The sequence below is a fragment of the Camelina sativa genome, chromosome 11 (assembly GCF_030686135.1).
Source record: "Camelina sativa cultivar CO46 ecotype springtype chromosome 11, ASM3068613v1".
Classification (NCBI taxonomy): domain Eukaryota; kingdom Viridiplantae; phylum Streptophyta; class Magnoliopsida; order Brassicales; family Brassicaceae; genus Camelina; species Camelina sativa.
This window is the reverse complement of record NC_141890.1, coordinates 15,891,112-15,913,240: the sequence shown is the minus strand read 5'-3', so window position 1 is coordinate 15,913,240 and position 22,129 is coordinate 15,891,112. Positions and strand designations below refer to the sequence as shown.

At 36.6% G+C, this 22,129-nt stretch overlaps 1 pseudogene; it reads right to left on the bottom strand.

Moving 5' to 3' along the window:
• Nucleotides 1-13,094: 13,094 nt before the first annotated feature.
• On the bottom strand, nucleotides 13,095-18,694 carry LOC147934054 (uncharacterized; annotated as a pseudogene).
• Nucleotides 18,695-22,129: the final 3,435 nt, after the last annotated feature.

The window sequence follows — 22,129 nt, the reverse complement described above, 5'->3', positions numbered from 1 at the left end:
AAGTCTCAACGCTAAAAATTGTTGTAGGACAACGATACAGGAGCAAAAAGGAGTTCAGGAATCACATGAAACTTATTTCGGTTAGGGATGGATTTGATTTTAATGTACCAACCTCAAATCGGAAACAAGTGGTTTTTAGGTGTTGGGTTAAAGGATGTCTTTGGAGAGTTTGTGCATCTGTACAAGGGGATGACCCGGATTTTCATGTTCGTGTATACGATTCGGAACACACATGTTCTGTGACGGAACGTTCTACTAGATGCCGCCAATCAACAGTTGATGTATTGGCAGGTCTTTACAGGGACTATCTTGGTGATATTGGTCCGGATGTTAAACCTAAAAGTGTCGTAGTCATTTTCAATAAGCAATTTAGTCTAAAGGTAATTACTATGTTTCGACTGACTTATTGATAATTATGGCTGAGTTATAGGTATGTATAGGCTGAGTTATTTACATTTTACGGCTCATTTATTGATTATTTACGGCTTACTTATTTGAATGTATCGGCTGAGTTATATATATATATTATGGCTGATTTATTAATTTGTTGGTGTCAACAGATGGGTTATTAGAACGCATATCAAACGCTGCTGAATGCAAGGCAGATCGATCAGGGAACTCCTGAGGAAAGTTTTAGCGAGTTGCCTTCTTACATATACAAGTTAAAAAGGGAAAATCCGGGTACAGTCACGCGTCTTCAAATAGGTGATGAAGATAGATTCAAATATGTTTTTATTGCTTTTGGTGCGAGTATTGCTGGGTTTGCTTTCATGCGCAAAGTTGTTGTTGTCGACGGAACGTTTCTCCATGGTAGTTACAAAGGGACGCTTCTAACAGCCCTAGCTCAGGATGGTAACTTTCAAATTTTCCCATTAGCTTTCGCTGTTGTTGACACTGAAAATGATGAGTCTTGGCGTTGGTTCTTTACACAACTCAAAGTTGCCATTCCAGACGAAAAGGATCATGCGATAATCTCCGATAGACATTGGTCAAGTGTATCTGTTGGCTTCGCGTGGAATTTGCACTTACCATTTGTATAAGTACATCTTGGTGAAGTTCAAAGGAAAACATTTGTTCCCTTTGGTGAAAAAAGCGGCAAGGTGTTTTAGGCTAACTGATTTTAATGAGGCTTTCAATGAGATTGGAGCACGTCATCCCGAACTACATGGATACCTCAAACGAGCTGGTGTCCGAATGTGGGCGCGTGTTCATTTCCCGGGTGAAAGGTACAATTTAATGACAACGAATATTGCATAATCAATGAACCATGCACTGTCAAATGCTAGAAGTCTTCCCATAGTTCGACTTCTAGAATCGATACGGGATATGATGACCATATGGTTTTCAGAACGGAGATAGGATGCGAAATCGCAGCTAAAAACGCTCACTCGAGGTGTTGAGAAACTGTTACAGGAAAGTTTACATAAGTCAGTCGTCAATATTAATAACTCAGCCATAACAGTTACCATATCTCAGTCGTGATTGTTTCCTTATCTCAGCCATAACCATTATAGTTTTCATTACTCAGCCATTGTTGTTTCAATAACTCAGCCGTAATTGTTTTCATAACTCAGCCTAAAACGTTTTTTTTTGTTCTACTCCCTACTAGGACCGTGTCACCGCAGCAAGACTTATGGAGGTACAAACGATTGATGTTGTACGTGTGCAAGTGAAATATGGATCATCTTTGCATGTTGTAAATTTAGAAATAAAAAGTTGCATGATAAGCTCAAATTAATCCCTAGAGCTACTCTCTCAAACAAGAGATCAATGTAGTACTTAGAGGTTGAATCCACAGAGATTCAAGATCAAACACAATAGATTACAGAGTTTTGTTATTATGCTAAACAAGTTAATTAATTATTGAAAAAGCAATGCAAATATTTAAATAAAAGTGTTGTGAATTCAGAAAATCAAAGAGTTAAGCCTAGGGAATTTCTCAGGAAATTATGAAATATGAAATCAATAAGATAATTAAGGTTCAAGCAATAAACATCAGATCTAGAATTCTAAACTTTTGGTAAAATAAATCAGTTCTCACTACAATTATTATCTAAATTTAAAACAAGAAAATCAAAATCTCTTTGTAAAATTCCAAGTTATAAATCAGTTCACAAAATCATTAATTCAAATCTCTTTGTAAGGAATAATTTTGCTCATCAATGGTTTAATCAGGAAAACAATTATATTCTCATATCAATTTATTTCCATAAGATTATAATTCAAGGTGATCAATCAAGAATTATTGTGAAGAACAACCAAGGATGAAGATCATAAAAGATTAAGAACCCTAAAAATCTCAAATCTAATAAATCATAAAAACCCTATGAAAAACCCTAAACCTAACAAGCAAATTACTCAGACATATTCAATGAAACACAAATCATAATTTTGAATAACATGCAATATATATTGAAAAGTAAAAGAAGGAGTTTAGAAATCTTCTCTCTACAAAGAATTCAAATTCTTCTCTCCCAAAGGCTCTCAATAATATTTCTATCAAAAACTGCTAGAAAATAACTTAAGGTTTTTTAAAACCTAAAAATACTATATATATGTCCTAAAACATGTCAGGGACTTGTGTTGCAATTGTAGAAGACTTTGGGCAAATTTGTAAATCTTCCAATTCTTGTTCTCTCGTCGGTTAAACAGGGGTGTCGATTGATGCTCAGTAAGTGGTATCGATCGACACCATCACTCTTCATCGGCTCCAAGTCTTGTTTCCTCTTAAATGATGCTCCAAAATGATTCAAATTGCTCCACATTGCTCCATCCGTGCCAAAATCCTAGAAAACCTGTAAAGACTCAAAAACAACCTAGAAACAAATCAAAAGACTCAAAAAGCACACTTATATCATGGTTAAAAACCGTAAAAACCATGATATATCATTGCACATGTCGTCGTTTCGACCACGAGAAAATACCATGCATCCATGCAATCGCAGCTGCAGAGCATATGGATGTGTCTCGTATATCCATGTGTGATCCGAAATTTAGGTGTGTCAATTTGGTTAACGGATGGGCTGGTTCAATCATGCCTCCAGATGAATCATTCCCTGCTCCTGAAGTTGTGGATAATCAGAAGTGCTTGCCTCCGATTGTTGTGAACCAGCCAGGAAGGCCAAAGAAGCGTAGGATTAAATCATCTTTGGAAGTTGCCACTGAAAATAAACGCCCTAGGAAGCAACACGCATGTTCGTGATGTAAACAAGTTGGGCACAATGCGAAAACTTGTGCTCTATAGTTAGGGAGATTTATTTTATTTTGTGTAATAACTCAGCTATCAAGTATTATAACTCAGCCATCACATGAATCGACATGACATTTCGTTTTCCGCTATCTAATTATTATGTGTGATAACTCACTATAACTCAGGCATCACATGAATCAACGAGACATTTTGTCCCGTATCACGATAACTCAGCCGTCATAAAATATAACTCAGCCATATAATCAGTCGTATAAATCAGTTGTTTGCTTTCATATTGTTTCTTTTGATAACTCATCCAAAACTCACTAAAACTCAGCCATCACATGAATCGACGTGACCTTTCGTTATCCCGTAAAACTATAACTTAGCCGTTAAGCAATATTTTGGCGGGAAACCATAAGTTAACCTAATAATAGACGCTACCTTTCTTTTGATAACTCATCCATATAGATTGTTCATTTTGATAACTCATTTGTTATTCACTATAACTCAGCCGTCACATGAATTGACGTGACCTTTCATTTTCCCGTAAAACTATAACTCAGCCTCAAAGTAAGAGTAGATACTAAAATGTGGAAGCATAAAAGACTTTAGTTAATACATGAAAAAAGATGGGAAAACGATACTAGCCAAAGAAATAGAAAATAATTATTTTAAAATAAACAGACTTTAGAGTCACGAGTTGATAAGGTAAAACTGGAAATCACTGCTGGAAACCCTAAAGGATCTCAGAGACTTTGAGGGACAACCACAAAAAGGTAACAGTTTTTGCACATGATTTCATAGTCTCCATAGCGGAGAGAATGGAAACCATAATCCAAACAACACATCACAGCACAAGCGGGTGAAGGGAGTGGTGGGCTGTCAGGATGGCGATGGGCTGTTGAGTATGAGTTTTTCCGGGCCATCTTATAACGAGATAACTCAAACAGAAAATCATTACCGGTTAACATGGCACCCGAAGACATCAGAGGATAATGATTTGCATCAAACAGCTGGAGGTAATGGACGGCCATAACCTCATTCCCTTGACAAATACTTAGTATCCCACAGGCTAAGGTGGCATAAACATCGGCCAGTACAATACGACTGAGAATATCAATCCCACACTGGATATCTCTATCCTCAGCCACAACCCTTAGCCCTTCGTAGTAAATGGCAATGGGGTTACCGGCGTCAAAGCATTTGACGAAGAAAGGTCTGTGCCGCCCTTCAATTAGGAGGCCACCATCAGGGGCATTGGATGTGTTGATTTCTGATGGATCAGTACAAAGGCAATAGATAGCAGCTGTATTTAGAACTTCTTTATTGTATACTGCATTTTTTCCCCTATGAACAGCCCTTAAAATAGAACCAAGTGAGGACCATCGATCTTCTGCAGCATCTTCTGCAACAAGGGAAACGATTTTTATGAAAACGTCGTCGGGGAGATCCGGCATCTTGGGTGCTCGAGCAGACATAGTGTTGTAAACAATAATTTTATTCTAGTTTGTAGTTGAGAGGTAATAGACTAAAGAAACGGGAATATTATAACTCAGTCACTTGGTTCAATTTGTAGTTGAGAGGTAATAAATAGACTAATAATTTTATTGTTAAGCAATATTTTGGCGGGTAACCATAAGTTAATCCTGTAATAGACGCATCGAAGAGACCTTTACGGATTTATAAATCACTATAACTCAGTCGTCACATGAATAAACGAGACCTTTCGTTTTCCTATAAATACTATAACTCAGCCGTCAAGTCATATATATATTTCTGCTATCTACTTTCAGATTGTTAATTGTGATAACCCAGCCATCACGTACTATAACTCAGCTATGACATCAATCTACGAGACCTTTCGTTTTCCCGTAAAACTATAACTCAGCCGTTAAGCAATATTTTGGCGGGAAACCATAAGTTAACCTAATAATAGACGCGACCTTTCTTTTTATAACTATAACTCAGTCATCACATGAATCCTATAAACAGTTTAGTTTTACAAGAGTATATCTGGTTTTTAGAAAGTTTTAAAAGGTTTTATAAGTTGTTTATAATGATATATATCAGTTTGATTTGCTTTTTTAAAGGCTTTACAAGTTGTTTATAATGTTTTAAAACAGTAAAATCTGAATAAAAAATTCTTTTAAAATGGAGTTTATAATAGCACAGACTGGAATATTTTATTAAAAGGAACAAATACAAGATAAATTATTCAAGAGTTTTTAAAATAGATTTGAACTATTTAAGTTCATATTTCAGTTTCCTCTCCTAGCGTATTGGTTTGTCATCACTCTAGCCATTGCTTCAAACTTTGTCCTATCAGATTTGTAGAGGTTGGCAAGATTTTCATTGATCTGGTCCTCATCATCGGCCTCTGGTTCAATCAACTTCCCCACTAATCTCTTGAAAAGCAAATTAATCGGCATGGGATGCCAATAAGTGGACTTCAACACTCTTAGGTATATGCCTCCGTTATCTGATATGTTTGGGTGGCAAATTTTTGTGACAAAACAAACCTTCATAATCAAGAAATTATATTTAAAAAACTATTGAGTTGCTGCAAAAAGAGGAGTCCTAATACACATGAGAGATAAATAAAAGGGAGTATAATCAAAACAGATACCTTTGGGGGATTATTAGGGTAATCAGGCGGAAAATGAAGACTCATTTTAAACACTCCCCCTTCATACGGGGTGTTCACCGGTCCGATTAAAGTAGCCTCCCAATGGAAAATGTTGTCATCAACAATTACTAACAAAAATGCAAACACACACAATCTCTTTTATCCTTAACAGTAAAACAAAACTAATCCGAAGATGTATGTGTTTACCTGTTGTGACGTTTGTTGAATGATACTTGTTCAAATATTTCAACCCAAACCTTAGATGACTTGAAGAAAGATGCAACATTTCTGACGGATTGAAGGAAGAATGTAATAGGATTTGTCGACTCTGAGAGATGATTTTTACGATTTCATGAGACAAAGGTTTGATGTGTAAGTCAAAAGCAAAAAGTATTTATAATACACGAAGCGTCGCTTTGGTTTACAAAAAGTACCCATTCGGCTTCATAAATACATAATTCTTACCCCTTCAACACGTAATTATAACTGAACCAAAGTGATGCTTCGCATATTACCCCTTCAATCGTCTTCCACAAAAGAAACTTAAGCGATGGTAGTTGAGAGGTAATAAATCGACTAATAATTTTATTGTTAAGCAATATTTTGGCGGGAAACCATTAGTTAATCCTGTAATAGACGCATCGACGAGACCTTTACGGATTTATAAATCACTATAACTCAGTCGTCACATGAATAAACAAGACCTTTTGTTTTCCTATAAATACTATAACATAGCCGTCAAGTCATATATATATTTCAGCTATATACTTTCAGATTGTTAATTGTGATAACTCAGCCATCACTTACTATAACTCAGTCATGACATCAATCGACGAGACCTTTCATTTTCCCGTAAAACTATAACTCAGCCGTTAAGCAATATTTTGGCGGGAAACCATAAGTTAACCTAATGATAGACGCGACCTTTCGTTTCGGTTTCTTATTCATTGTATCATTACACCTATAAATATCCTCTAGATCCAAGTACAATATATTGCATTTCCTTCGATCATTGCATATGTAAGTCTCCTCTCCATCCCCTCTCAATCTATTTCATATTTTCCGATCATTGCACCTATCAGTTGGTGACGGTTGTTTTTATTTTGATAGCCGAGCTATGGACGGAGAGGGTTCCAGTAGACGTCAAAAACGCAAGGCAGACGAAGCAATATCACCCATGAACATGGCCGGTGCAAGTTCCAGTAAACGTCCAGCAAGAAATGCAGATTTCAAGTGGGAAGAGCAATCACTGTTGGCCGTGTCCGAAGCTTTTACTCAGACAAGAGTCGCAACCGAGGAGGAGACAATTGAACGCTACACAGTAATTCTGCATATGAGGGATGATCATATGAAGAAGAAGGAAGATAAGACCGTCCTCGTGCATCAAGTGGAACTAATCGGCGCTCAACAATCCCAATTGAATCAAATCTTGGGTGGAGAACTTGTCGACTTAGAGACAGAGCACAAGAGGTTAGAGGAGATGAGAGAGATTGCAGAGGCCGATGTCGACCAGTGTGTGGTTCCTCCTCCTCTTGATTGGGATAAACTAAAAGCTCATGGTTCCTCCTCCTCTTAATCAGTCTTTAAAAGTGAATTCCATTGTATTGTCGTGTCTTCTTCCTTATGAACTCTGAACTTGTTATTTTTTTCTTTTTTCTTTTTGTAATGTTTCATATTAATATAACTCAGCCGGTATTACGATAAATCAGCCATTAAGGATTTTTAAATCACTATAACTCAGTTGTCACATGAATCGACGAGACCTTTCGTTTTCCCGTAACCATTATAACTCAGCCGTAAAGTCATATATATCAGCCATTTACTTTCATATTGTTTATTGTGATAACTCAGCCATTACTCACTATAACTCAGTCGTCACATGAATCGACGAGACCTTTCGTTTTCCCGTAAATATTATAACTCAGCCATCAAATCATATATCATTCATTTACTTTCAAATTGTTTCTTGTGATAACTCAGCCATAAGTCACTATAACTCAGTTGTCACATGAATCGATGAGACCTTTCGTTTTTCCGTAAATATTATAACTCAGCCGTCAAATCATATATAACATTCATTTACTTTCAAATTGTTTCTTGTGATAACTCAGCCATAAGTCACTACAACTCATCTGTCACATGACCTTTCGTTTTCCAGTAATGATTAGAACTCACCCGTAAAGCGATATTTTGACAACCATAAGTTAACCTAATAATTTTAATATTCAATTGTTGGCGGGAAACCATAAGTTAACCTAATAATTTTAATATTCAATTGTTGGCGGGAAATTATAAGTTAACCTAATAATTTTAATATTCAATTGTTGGCGGGAAACCATAAGTTAACCTAATAATTTTAATATTCAATTGTTGACCCGAGTGATGTTCTTTTCTTAAAAACGAAAACCCCCAAATGTCGAATGCTTAAACCCTAAAAAATCAAATTCTCGTAAATCAAGTTCTGGGAATCATGAGCAATGTATCTGGAGATTCAAGTTGTGCATCAAATGTCTGAGAGAGAGGACGAGGTACAGTTGTTGGCGTGCCTAAGAGATGTTGGTGTGGAGAAGCAATCGTGGCCAAAAATTCAAAATCGGAGTCAAATCCTTGTCGACGATACTTCCGTTGTGGGTATGCAGCTGCGAAGAAGGTAGAGTCTGTTCTATTATGTTGAATCTGTTCTTGTTGATTTGGTTTATGTTGAATCTGTTCTTGTTCCATCACCTTGATAGCTTATGAATGATGACCACGTTTTCAAGTGGGTCGATGAGGCACTGTTGGATGAGGTAGAGTCTTTCTCTGTTCAAACTGTAAAACTACAAATGGAAATGGAGATTGATAAGAAGATGCAAATGGAGCTTGAGAAAGAGCTATTTGAGAGGGTTGAAGATGCAAAATCAGAATTGAATGCAAGGATGAAGATGATGATAGTTGTGATAGTTTTTGGTTATATGATCATGTTTGGTCTATTTAAGATAGCAGGATGAGCTACTGTAGCAGGATTTTGTGTTTGGTTGTAAGATGGGATTATGTTCCCATCATGTTGTTGTTAATGGTTATGGATTCCAAGCAAACTAATGTTGTTGTTAATGGTATTTTATCAATTTCTTTTGATAACTCAGCCATAACGTTACTATAACTCAGCCAGAACTCAGCCGTCACATAACCTTTCGTTTTCCCGAAAAAAATATAACTCAGCCGTAAAGTCATATATATCAGATTGTTTCTTTCAGATTGTTTCTTGTGATAACTCAGCCAAAACTCATTATAACTCAGCTGTCACATGACCTTTCGTTTTCGCGGAAATATTATAACTCAGCCGTCAAGCGATATTTTGGCAGGAAACCATAAGTTAATCTAATAATAGAACGTGTAAAAATCACTCTAAGTCTATTAATATCCTACATTACGAATTTATAATTTAGCCGGTATTACGATATCTCAGCCATTACGAATTTATAAATCACTATAACTCAGCCATTATATGAATCGACGAGACCTTTCGTTTTCCCTTAGCTACCATAACTCAGCCGTAAATTCGTATAAATCAGTCGTTTGCTTTTAGATTGTTTGTTGTGATAACTCAGCCATAACTTTACTATAACTCAGCCGTTAAATGAGAGGAGATACTAAAATGTGGAAGCATAAAAGGTGGATAACAGGGACCTTTAATACATGAAAAAGATACTCGCCTAAGAAATGGAAAATAATTATTTTAAAATAAACAGACTTTAGAGTCACGAGTTGATAAGGTAAAACTGGAATTCACTGCTGGAAACCCTAAAGGATCTCAGAGACATTCAGGGACAACCACCAAAGGTAACAGTTTTTGCACCTGATTTGATAATTGTCTCCACAGTTGAGAGGATGGAGACCGTTGAAAGGATGGAGACCGTTATCTAAATAACACATCACAACACAAGCGGGTGAAGGGAGTGGCGGGCTGTCAAGATAGCGAAGGGTGTGTTTGAGTTTATCTGGGCCGTCTTATAACAAGATAACTCAATCAGAAAATCATTACCTGTTACCTTGGCACCCGAAGACATCAGAGGATAATGATGTGCATCAAACAGCTGGAGGTAATGGACGGCCATAACCTCATTCCCTTGACAAATACTTAGTACCCCACATGCTAAGGTGGCATAAACATAGGCCGGTACATTACCACTGAGAATATCAATCCCACGCTGGATATCTCTATCCTCAGCCACAACCCTTAGCCCTTCGTAGTAAATGGCAATGGGGTTGCCGGCGTCAAAGCATTTGACAAAGAAAGGCCTGTACCGCCCTTCAATTTGGAGGCCACCATCAGGGGCATTGGATGTGTTGATTTCTGATGGATCATTACAATGGCAATAGATAGCAGCTGTATTTAGAACTTCTTTACTGTATACTGCATTTTTTCCCCTATGACCAGCCCTTAAAATAGAACCAAGTGACCACCATCGATCTTCTGCAGCAAGGGAAACGATTTTTATGAAAACATCGTCGGGGAGATCCGGCATCTTGGGTGCTCGAGCGGACATAGTGTTGTAAACAATAATTTTATTCTAGTTTGTAGTTGAGAGGTAGTAGACTAATGTAACGGGAATACTTGTATATATACAGAGATGGAATAATAGTATATTATTTGGTTGGGCCAGAATACAAGAAATTTATTTGGAAGATGAATTTCGTTTTCCCGTAGATATTACAACTCAGCCGTAAAGTCATATATATCAGCCATTTACTTTCATATTGTTTCTTTTGATAACTCAGCCATAACGCACTATAACTCAGTCGTAACATGACCTTTCGTTTTTCCGTAAATATAATAACTCAGCCGTCAAGTCATATATATCATTCATTTACTTTCAAAATTTTTCTTGTGATAACTCAGCCATTACTCTCTATAACTCAGCCGTAACATGACATTTCGTTTTCCTGTAAATATTATAACTCAGCCGTAAAGCGATTTTTTGGCGGGAAACCAGAAGTTAACCTAATAATAGACGCGACCTTTCGTTTTTCATATTGTTTTTCCTTTATATTCTCCTCATTCATATGTTTGACTCTCTTTCATCTCTTTCATCTCATTCTTCGTTTCTATTGTTTCTCTTTATCTTCTCCTAAATCACAGATCTGTCTATCTGTTACATCTTCCTATCGACATGGAAGTTTTTCCTCACATCGATGGACAGTTTTTTAGAGATGTCGAAGCGATCATTTGCGCCACTGGTCGAGAGAATATTCCGGTTCTAAACCCTGGTGTGGATTCCTGGATTGACAAAACCACTGTTACTTGGTTCAAGTTCCATCACGTTCTCTCTATCGCGATTGGAGGAATACTTCAACACAATGGGCACCATGCATGGCCGACGTACCGCTTGATTCCCTTCCACTTTAAGAGACAGTGGTTTCTCCTTCTCGCGGTAAGATCAATAAAACAAACCACCATATTGATATTATTCTATACTCTTATCGTTTCTTTCCTTTAATTGTAGCGTAAATACACGTGGGATCCAAAGCATACTTTAACGGTCTGGACGCAGTTTAATTTGGTGTCTAGAACGTTATTCAGATCCCTGATGCTGACTAGCATAGTTTGAATTGATTTGGTCGATATGTTTGAAGAATTTGGCCCAGATGACGTCAGTTTCAAAAAGTGATTTTCATTGTACTTTTGTGTCGTCTTCTATATGAACTACGAACTATGATTTTGTGTTTTTTGTTTTTTTTATTTCGTTTATGTTGTACTTTCATATTAATATAAATCAGTCGTTATTACGATATCTCAGCCATTACGGAATGATAACTCAACCATAAAGTTCGATAAGTCAACCACAATATTTGATAACTCAGCCATCACTTTATCGTAATTATTTACAAAACTCAGTCGTGAATAACGATAACTCAGCCAACACTCAAATTAGAAAGTGTAAAAATCACTCTAAGTCTATATCTATCCCTTTTTATTGGTTTTAATGATAGTAATAATCATATTTCCATTCTAAATTTAAATTTTGAGTTATAATAATTTAAATATTCAATTGTCGGAGAAATACTTTTACAAAAATAAAAATGCGTGAAAAATCTCACTTTATGAATTTATTATGAGTGTGGATTTGAGCAGGCACAGAATTAGTGATTTTTCGCGTTTCCCTAACAACACTTTTTGTGATATCGAGATTTTTTTTAATTAGATAATTTATTAGGAATCTGACAGAACGAAAGACCCAGGAAAGAAAGAAGAATACGTTTTCATATTATTGTGAAGACCCTAAACGATAACTCAGCCGTCATAAACTATAACTCAGCCATTACTACAATTATAAGACTAAATAACCGACCAAATCGAACCGAACCAAAAAAACTAATTTTACCCCTTTTGGTATTTTTGTATTGGTATTTTCGGTTAATTACGGTTATATTCTCCTTGCTATCGGTTATATTAAGTTAATCGACCTAATTTGGATAACATTTGGGTTATCTATGGTTATATATTCGTCTAGCCGACACATAACCGGAAATAACCGAAAAGTAATTTCAAAAATTTTTAAAATTTGAAAAATGGTTATCATATTAGTATATCCAAATTACCACCTTAAACCAAACACAATATAACCAAAACCAAACTGTTATATTAAAACCCATAATGTTGGAAATATGAAACCTAGACCTCAAACCCTAACCCTAACCCTAACCCCTAAATGTCATGTTTTGAATGTTTTACACATTTTGATCAGAATGTGTAAAAATCAAACTTTGTCTATAATTATTACTTTTTATTGCTTACACTACAAGAAAATGTTACATATACAGCGTCCGGAAAACGCTATAACAGGTTATCATAGCGGTATTGTAAACGCTATATATGCGCCCGTTATAATAGATATGGCACTTTACATAGCGTTTTTTCTTTATGCTATTTTATTTACTTTTTAGATAGTGTTTCTTTTATTGCAGTTGTAAACTTTATAATAGCAGATAGTTTTCGTTATTATTTATGGTTTCATATAATTCACAATCGCCACCATTAGTTTTAATATAGCGTTTGTTTTCTATCATTGTTATTGTTCCCCAGATTTTTAAATAATTGGATTTTTGTTTCCCATATTAGCTTATAGTTAAACATCCTGTCATATATCAAACCAAAACATTATCTAATTGAAAAAGTTCATATATATTGCTACATCAAGTACAAATACAACAAGTTCACCAAGCCAAACAAGTTCTACAACCCAATACAATCCAACATAAGAGAAAGCTTCAAATATAAACAATGTACTTATTAGGTCAAGCAGTAGTAGTACCTAATGCATCAGCAACAATCTCAAATTCAGATGTTCGTCTCCATACTCGTGCGTCGCCAATCAAGCAGATGTCAACCAAAACCTTGCTGACATTTGGACCCAATGGATGGCAGTGGACAGTGTCGTTTGGATTGGTTGAAATAACTCGGCCTTCTGCAACTCTTTCTCCCGATCCAAAGCAATCCATGAGGAAGCATTTCTTCTTAGCTAAGTTGTTATTGTTGTAGCTGTTACTTGCACCACTCTACAAATTAAATTGCAGAAATTAATCACAATCACACAACTATACAACACATCATGTAAAAGACAGATTAATGTAAAGAGTTTTACCTTAGGTGATGATTCTTGAGTTGGTTCTACTTCTTTAGAACCTGATGTTCTTGCTCCCTTAGAACCTGTTGTTCCTCCTCCATCATTGAAAAATGCTCCACCTCTGTTGGATTCTTTTTTACGAAAATCCGATTCACTCTCAGATTCTGCATCCTCCATTATCTGTCTGTTACACTTAGACAGCTTAGTAAGTGGCCATGCTATGTTCACGCTCAGTGCATCACCCATCACAGAAATGTCTTCACTTGGTGGTCTCCATAATGAAGCCTCTTTGTTAATGACTTTTACAATATTCACCATTGCAGCATTCGGACCCAAAGGAATTTTATTCACCAACTGTTTAGGGTCTTTTGAAATCATATGTGCCTCAGCAATTATTTCACCACCCAAAATCCAATCAACAAGCTGGACTCTATCTTCCTAAAAAATTCATGCAAAAACATAATTCATGTGTCACCTAACCAATAAGCATTTATATATTACCATAACAATGTAAACTATATCATAAGAACTTTACCGAGGCATCAGCTCCCTTGTTTCCAGTTGAGGAGTCCATACTGTCCACAATTAGCTTATCAAATGGCCATGCTATCTTGGTTCCCACAGTCTGGCCAAGCTTGTCGACAGTTGCTGTAGGCCTCCATAGAGATGCATTTTTATCTGATACAAAGGTCACAAGTACAGCTGACCCATTAGGACCAATTGGCATACGGCCAATCTTGTAACTTGGCTCAACAGAGCATAGTTTTCCCTCAGCAACAACAGCATCTTCATCTACAGACCAATCAAGTAACTGACACCTTGGTTCGTCAGTGGTGTCTGAATTTGCACCATCATCCTATACACACAATTTTCAGTTTCAATAATACATCTTACCAGGAATTGAAAACCACATTTGAATATTAACCTTACCTTTTTCCCTTTAGTTAAGTCACGAACCATGTGTCTCAAATCAGCAACCTCGCTCACCAATTCTGCATGTTGAGCTTCAATCTTCTGCACATGTGCATCTCTGGCCTGTAAGAATGCTAGCTTGGTAGCAGTAACCCCTCGGCCCATTCCTCTGATTCTTCCACTCCTATCTTTCCCTAAATTTGACTAACCGCATCTTCCTTAAGACTAACATTGGAGTTCGAGCCTATCTCACTATCAAGCGATTTAATTTGTTCCTGGTTTAAAATTTTGTTAATGCATCAATATACATTACCAAGTAAAACCAACTTTATACATCACCAAGCAAAAATAACAGATGAGTTTGATAACTTCTTACAATTGTTTGTTGAAACTCCGGTTTAACAGGTCTTCCATCTGCATGGGTATGTCCAGCTATCCAGACCTTGCTTCTAGTAATCTTACTCGGGTCAGGTGCATTTTTCTTCTACAAGTACCAAGAAGTAGTCACAGTCACTATTTATAGTATATAACTAATGAATACAATTTATCACTACATAGACATACCATTTCATCAGCAAGGCGATTCATTCCTTTGCGACTGGTTGTGTGTGGAATCTGTGCTTTCCTCATAGCCCTGTATTTCTCACTTCGTTCCTATAAAAGTCATTCCAATTAATATATTAAATATAAGTAAAATTACATAAATCAATTTTGTATTTGAATGCAAACCTTGAAAGCTTTGCCAGTCCTAATCTTTACCCACTTGAACCATGATGATTCACTGTGAATGTTGCTTGGTTTCAGATCTCGTATTTCACCCTTGGTCTTAGCAAGACGAATTTTTTGAAGTATCCTAGACTTATGAGCCCTCCATGCGCACCCCATTTGCATTAACAATGAATGTTTTTGCCAATCTTCTGTCAAATTGAACGTCCCCTACAACAAATTTATACAATGTTATTATAAAAACTTGTTAAAAGCATCAAGTAAAATACAAAGTAAAAAAAGAAAATAACACTTGTACCTGAAGCTGTTCCCACATTGTATCCTTTATCTTTGAATCCAAGTACCTCCAATCATCTAAAAGTACTGACACATGCTCCCTTACAAGAACTCCCATAAAAGATGACAGTGTAACTGATCCCTTCCCAACATGGTCACCGATGATGTTAAATTCCACATTTACTTTGTCCTCATTGCTTTTAGACAATTTACTCATCCTGGTGGGTCCTCTAGTTCTCCTCTTCTTCGTCTTTGACTGGTCAGTTAAACATTCTTCAGGTGAATTACCAACAGTTTCATGTTGTTCAGCTTCTTGGTCATCTCCATTTAGTTCAGGCTCTTTCTCATTCTCTTTCTCTTCTCCTTCTACTTCATGTTCTTTAGATGATGGTACAGCTTTTTGTTGTACTGCTGGTTCAGGGTTTAGTTCTACTGCTGGTTCAGGGTTTAGTTCTACTGCTGGTTCAGCTTCTTCTTCTACTGCTGGTTCATCTTCGATTGATTTAGCAAGTCTTTTCTTTCTTTTGGTTGTTTTCAACTCAAGAGGAGTAACATCAATGCCTTGCTGACCCATAAACAAATTCAGTTGCTCCTTTCTCATACTCGAGACTATTCCTATAAGGTAAAAAAATACTTTCAAGTTCAATAAACAGTCATAAAAAACTCAGTTGTAACTTAAGAAATTATTAGTAATAACAATATAAAAACATACCTTGGAAGCCAAACCCAAGACTTGTCCATGTTACACAGCTCCATGGTCAAACGATTACATACATTTGTGACAAGCGATTCTTATATCAGACAGATTCAAACTCAATTAAACCAACAGAGATACATACTATAGAATATGACAAACTCAGTGAAACAAAAGAGATACATATAAAACTGCAATTACCTATAGATAACTAGGATTTTGTAAGAAGAAGCTGCGAAATTAGAACCTGCAAAAGGAGAATCGATTATAGTCAGAATCTTGTAACCTTAAGAACTGAAACCTTAAAAACTTAAACCAATTGAAACCATAAAATTCTTGTAAAGAATAGTCGATTATAGTCACAATCGATTATAGTCAGACAAAACAAATTGAAACCTTAAGAAATCGAAACAGACACATCTTGAAACCCAAAACCGAAACAGAAACCCTATATAATTGACAAATTTGTCGAAAAGAAAACCGAATTAGAACATCTCGAAACCCAAAATCGAAACAGAAATCCTAAATAATTGACAAATTTGTCAAAAAGAAAACCGAATTAGAACATCTCGAAACCCAAAATCGAAACAGAAACCCTAAATATATAATTGACAAATTTGTCGAAAAGAAAACCGATTTAGAACATCTCGAAACCCAAAATCGATTACCCAACATTCAATCGAAATCTGTACCTTTGATTTTCTGAGAGAGGTAAGAGATTTCAGAGAGAGATATTCAACGGAATGTGTCTGAGAGATTTTGACAAGAATCTAATAATTTGAGAGATAATCAACGGAAAAAATTGAAGAACCCTAGTTTGTGAACTTGTGAGAGAGAAGCAAAGGAAAGAAACTGATATGTCAACTAAGGTAAAACGACAAAGCATAAAAGGGAAAATGAAAATATTGGGCGAAATTTTTTTACTTAGCCGGGAAACGAAATTTTTTTGGTCCACCTAAACTAATATACAGCGTTTTAAACCTCGTATTACTATCTAAATATACGCTTCTAAAAACTGTAACTTCTAAAAACATAATATAGCGTTTAAAAATTAACCAAACGCTATCGAATATATGCCGTTATGTTAACTATAGCAAAAATGAAATAAACGCTATCTTCATATGCTATCTTTACTACATTTTCTTGTAGTGTTATTATGATTGTAATATTCTTATTTTCATTCTATATTTTAATTTTGAGTTATAATAATTTTAATTTACAAATATTTCATAAGTCAGCCGTGTGAAGTATGTAAATCAGTCGTAACTTAACCGTAAACCAGCCATAATTTTGAAAATAGACAAATCAATATTTTACATACCCAAGTACAATTCATCTCGAACTGAGCATAGTCACGAACTATCTTTAAAGAGATCCAAATGGAGCATAGTCACGAACGTACAATTCCTACCAAAAGAAATCCAAATGTTTTACAATCATAGTACAATTCCTACCAAAAGAAACAAAACTAAGGACATAATGCATTATTTAAACTGAACTCATAAAATCAGGTGCCTCATCGTAGATTTCTGCTGCCTTTTTAACCCGTATAGCCTGGATATTTTGATCACAGATTCCATCGAAAGACACACCAAGCGCTAGACATTCTATAAACTTTAAAGCGTACACGCCACAGTCACCAACCTGTACGTTTTGAGGGACCTTGGAGACACTCTTCCTCCTGAAACTAAACTGACTGAAAGTAGGTGTACAATATTCGTGAGGAACGTTATCGTTCGTCATTGCTGGAATCATCCGCATAAACGCCCTACAAGCATTCAGCATTCTAATATCACTTTCTTTGTTTGCTTGACCCACGATGCTATCATAGCAATCAATATGCCTTCTGATGAGATCCACATGCAGCGCCACCCAGTGATTACCTCCAGTTTGTGGAGTAATATACAGGTGATCCACATCTTCTATCCACTTCAAATTAGTCGGTTCATCTAGTGGAATCAAACCTTTAACTAAATCTTCATAACGATTGCCAGTGAATTTAAACAGCTTGGGTTTCATCTCGAACTGTTTATGATCACGAACCATCGTTCTGGTGAACCACGGGTCTATAAACGCAATGTGTTTGTTGTGGAATGGGAAGGGATCTCATTTGTACCTAATACTTAGGAGTCTCATAAACGCGCCCATGTGTTGTAAAACAGAAAACTGAGTAGTAAACAACAACTCAGCCATAATGTAATATAAGTCAGTCGTAAACAATAACAAACCAAACCACTGCCACCTATTGTCATTATGTATTATAACACAGTCGTAAACATAATAACTCAGCCATTATGTATTATAACATAGACGTAAACATAATAACTCAGCCATTATGAGCCGTAAACATAATAACTCAGACATCAAGTTAAACTTACTTTATCAGACAGCCACCCTAATGTATCATCCTTCACTGGCCAATTCTTTCTTTCGGTGATGAGAGTCCTATAGAATTCAATATTTGGTGTTGACTTGCCTAATGGTGTATCCCTAAGAAACAAATAAGAACATGTTAATATAATTTTAACAAGATGTGATTAACAAGGGTCTAAAGGGTCATACTCGGCTGTCTTTAGGTACTCCAAAAGGTTTTTCAACTTGACCGGATCAACCGGTGCCAGAGGATCATATATTCCAGCTCCATGTATACAGTTCTTCCTCATGCACGTTAGTCTATTGTCCCCAACATAAGGAAAATCCTTGCTTGTGTAGCTTGTTGTTTATTCAGTACTTCCATCCGCGGACAGCTTAACATTCTCCAGCCTTAAAGCTTTAATTCTATCAAGCCTAATCTTTTCCTCCTCATCATCCTCAGATTCAGGTTCAAGGATATTGTTTTCAGCCATAATCTCGGCTGTCATATCACATATACTGATGTCAGCAACGTTGGCACCATCGTTTGCACCAACTTCGGATACTCCCTCATTCAAAACAGGTTCTACATATTGCAACGGACTGACATGATTAGGCTTAGTATTCTTTCTACCTCTTATCTTTTGCGGATTATTTCCAACCTTCTTTTCCGCCAACTCTTTGACCTTCTTTGCAGTCGCCGCCTCATCTTTGGCCTTCTTTGCTGCCAACTTTTTGAACTTCTTTGCAGTCGCCGCCTCATCTTTGGCCTTCTTTGTCGCAACCTCTTTGGCCTTCTTTGCATCTAATTCTTTGTCCTTTTTTCATCTTTGGCATTTTTCCTCGTGCTAGGCCGTTGAATTGGTTTCGTAGCAGCTAAAGACTTCTCAATGAAATTAAGAGGATCATCTTTATCAAACTCTTTATTTAGATTCCTATTGACCCCAGCCATACCACTGCCACCTACCTGTATAACATAGCGAAGACAATTAAAGATAATGATAACTCAACCTAAACATTCTGGAAAATCAGCCATAACATTAACATAATTCAGACATTACCGGAGGACTGTTGACAGAGTAGTTTTGTTGCATTTTTCCTGGAACTGCTGGTGGACCTTTTGGTGTCAACAGTTTTTCCGGAAGGTCTTCTGGTAACAGGTTTTTTATTTAGAAATTTTTATAATTTGAACACTCATCAAAAGTGTTTTGGCCAGTTTGCCCAACACCCATGGAAAGCATGTGCTCTTTCATCTGTTTGAGATCACTCTCAACAGATCCAAACCTAGTTTCAAACCTTTCATTCATCCTCTTTTATATTCTATCTCCAATGTTTTTTTCCAAGGTGTCAAACCTTGAGGTTAAATTAGACACCAACCCAATGAGAGTTCCAACCGACACATCTTCTCCAGCATCTTCCTCCTCACTAGCACACTGAAACAAATACACAAACCGTCGTAAACAAGCTAACGAACGATTACATATAATATAAACTCACTATACACCATATCTCTTACCTTTATTCCTTTCTTCTTCTTCTTCTTCTCTTCAGCTCCTTCACCAGATTCACCACCCTAACTGTTGGAAACTTCCACCTTCTGGACTTTCTGCTTCTTTGCGGGAGGAGAGTCAGAATCAACTTTCTGCTTCTTTGCGGGAGGAGAGTCAGAATCAACTTTCTACTTCTTTGCAGGAGTAGAGTCAGACTCAACAGCTGCTTTAACATCCCAAAAACCTTTAACAAACTTATCCTCATGTATGTCCTGAATAAGGCGATCAACTGTTGGGTCGTCTTTTTGATCTGGCCACGTATGAAATAGCTCGCGTACATCATCCTTTATAACCATTTTAGTCACACGCAGCTGTAACATAAGAGAATATGAGACCCATCAGTAAATAATAACTCAGCCATCACTAAAACATAACTCAGCCATTACTAATCATAACTCATCCATCACTAAACCATAACTCAAACATAACTAAATCATAACTCATCCATTACTACACAATCACTCAACCATATATAAACCTTACCTCACCATGCGCTTTGATCTCTTCAGCAATTACGGTTTCCAGCGTTGAACATGTACGGTTTCCACCCAATTGAAGCAACGGTATGCCACCATGTTCAGCTGATGCATTCCCAAACCGTTCTCCAAAGCATTTGATGGACTCATACGCCCAAGCCTGTAACACAGGTGTAAAACCACTAAGGGTGTACGACTTTCCCGTAGGCTTTACCATCCTTATAGAATCAACAAGAGCTTCAAATGCTGACCGACCCCACGAATAAGTCTTCACGGCTTCATCATCAAAAACTATTTTCGCACTTTCAAATGGTATTCTAGAGTTCTGATGGATGGCATAAAGTCCAATGGCTTGAAAACACAACATCCCCAAACATTTACGATGATCAAGGTTAACCCATCCCCGACACACTTTTAATGCTTCCCTTAGTTCAAGTAGCGTTGGACCTGCCCCACCAGGCACTTTCAAAAGTCTGAAGAACTCTTTGTGTTCCTCTTCAAGTTCAAACCGTTCAGTAGGCATGGTCTATGTTTAACCCCGTCACATAATGAAATTCATTCAACCCAAACCTGATAGGTTGACCGCCGACACCAAACCAAAGATCCTTCTTATATACCCTTAACTGGTTACATAGTAGGAAATGTACAATCTTACCAGACCAGACGAATTGGCTATCAACTAGCTTAGAGATTATTCGAATAGGTGCTTTCTTTGTTCATCCCACGCATCCTGTCCTATTGATTCCCTAATATGAGGGAAATCTAACATCTTGAAATTGGTATTAATTTGTTTACTATGTAGAATAGACTTCATTTCTGGCCAAATTCTTGGGGGGTAATCCCTTGCTTGTTCTTCAGAAATATCCATAACATATGACAAACTCAAACGCAATGCATATAATAACTCCGCCACAAATACATAACTCAGCCGTAAAGCATAAGATAACTCAGTCCAAACTCAGCCATCAACGACGGCGACAATCAGCCGTAAACTATCGACAAAAACCCTCAATCAGGCGCATAACTCAAAAATAAAGAGGAAGACACATACCGGAACTTGAAGACGAGACGACTTAGACGGAAACGAACAAGACAACGACGACGAAGAGAAAAAGAGCGAATGAGGATATCGAGCGAGGACGGCGAGAGGTAACAGCAAGAGATGACGGCGAGAGATGACGGTAAGAGAGTAGAAAAAGACAGATTATCGCAAGCGGAATTAGGATTCGTCAAGAGAGAGAGAGAAATTTTGCCGACGATAGGGACAGAGAGTTTTTTTTTCGCGGTTTGTGAACAGTTTTTAACTATTCACTTTCCCTCTCATTTAAATAAACAAAGAAAACTGTCGATTCTGGAAAGATAATTCAGCCGTCATAAACGATATCTCAGCCAACCCTCAAATTAGAATGAATAAATAACCGACTAAACCGAACCGAACCGAAAAAATAATTTTTCCCAATTTGGTATTTTTGTATTGGTATGTTTGCTTAATTTCGGTTATATTCGGCTTATTTCGGTTATATTAGGCTAATCTACTTAATTACAATATATTTTGGGTTATTTATGGTAATATATTCATCTAACCGACCCATAACCGGAAATAACCAAAAATTAATTTCAAAATTTTTTAAAAATATTCAAATGGTACTCATATTAGTATATCCATATTACCACCTTAATCCAAACACATTAGATCCAAAACCAAATTGTTATATTAAAA